This window comes from Egretta garzetta, unplaced genomic scaffold (genome assembly GCF_000687185.1).
Source record: "Egretta garzetta isolate BGI_Z169 unplaced genomic scaffold, ASM68718v1 scaffold834, whole genome shotgun sequence".
NCBI lineage: Eukaryota > Metazoa > Chordata > Aves > Pelecaniformes > Ardeidae > Egretta > Egretta garzetta.
The window spans coordinates 105,850-107,234 of record NW_009259438.1 but is presented as its reverse complement, the minus strand read 5'-3'; the positions used below and the strand labels follow the sequence as shown (position 1 = coordinate 107,234).

General features: G+C 55.9%; 1 protein-coding gene across 1 annotated transcript in view; it reads right to left on the bottom strand.

Moving 5' to 3' along the window:
• The window catches only part of LOC104124777 (kin of IRRE-like protein 1), a 13,206-nt gene that overhangs the window by 2,620 nt on the left and 9,201 nt on the right, over positions 1 to 1,385 (bottom strand). The window lies entirely within an intron of this gene.

Below are 1,385 nucleotides of genomic sequence, written 5' to 3'. Positions count from 1 at the left end.
TGGAGCTAAAGGTCCCTGGGCTAAAGGTCCCGGGGCAGCTCGGGAGAGCCAGGGCGGTTGTCCTGAAGGATCAAGACAGAGGGCTGAAGCCTGTGAGGGCGGAAGCCTGTGAGCGCCGAGGCCTGTGAGGGCCGAGGCCTGGGCCTGAGGCCTGAGGCCTGGTCCTGAGGCCTGTGAGGGCCGAGGCCTGAGGGCCGAGGCCTGGCACCACGGGGAGCTTTCCCCCCTTGTATCCCCTCTCCACTGCACTCGGAAGTAGCCGTCCCCCCCAGGGTAGGTCCCACAGGTCACGCTGTCCCCTGCTCACCGCCCTCGTGGTTTGCTCCTGGTGCTGAGCAGGGTGGACCTGGCCCTGCGAGAGTCCCTGCAGGCCCGTGGGCAGCACCTGCCTGTCTCTGGCCTGTAACCTCCACTTGCTTGGTGCTTCAGGGGCGGCTGCTGATGCCAAGCAGCAAGCTGGGGTGCTGGCCTTAACTCCTGCTGTTCCAGCCTTCTGCCACACAGGCAAATTCAGGGAATCTCAACCCTCCCTCTGTCTTTTTTCTTCCTCTCCAAGAGCTCGTGATTTATTGGGAACGAAATCAAATTATATTTTATCACCAGCCTGGGTAGCAGAGGGCTGAAAGATTAAATTCCAGCGTGACAGCCGGCGGTGAGGGAAGGGACGGGAATCATATCTCTGTTTGGCTATAGCGTGTTATTATCAGGCGCTGGGCTCTGAGAGACAAATTACAGTTTTCTTGAGGGAATCTTAATTTAATTTTTTTTTTCTCTTTTTACCCTGCCGCAGCTGTCAGGGTGACTCGGAGTTAAATCGTGGCTGTCCGTACCCCCAGGTAAATAAGCTCGGGCGGTGGGGTTGTGTTTCTCTGCTTGCCTGGCAGTTTTGCTGGCACAGGGTGGATTTTGGAGAAAATCCTGGGACCTGAGGGTGGGTAGGAAGGCGGCAGTGAGAGATTTCTGTGGCGCTGCAAGGAGGCGGTGAGCCTGCCCGCCGTCCTGGGGAATAAATTAGAATACATCTCAGGAATAAATTAGCCGGATGGCGAGGAGGGGAAATTTGTTTCCTGGGGAAAGGAATTCTTCAGCGAGGTAGAGACACCTCCGGGGCTTGGATTTCGGAGCTGAGCCGATCTCTTTGAAGCTGCCCAGCTTGGTTCGTTCGCTGTTCGAGTTAGCAGGGTTACGGGCGGAGAAGAAACTTAATGTTTCTCCTCTCCTCCATGCCCATCCATCCGTCTATCCCTGTGTCTATCCGTGCTTCCATCCACCCAGCTCCTCGCTCCGCAAAAGCCATTAAGAATGACAAAGCACCTTTTTTGTTTTAAAGATGGGTCCCCGGGAGCAGCAGGCAAATTGCTTGGTTCATGCATAATAAACCAGGC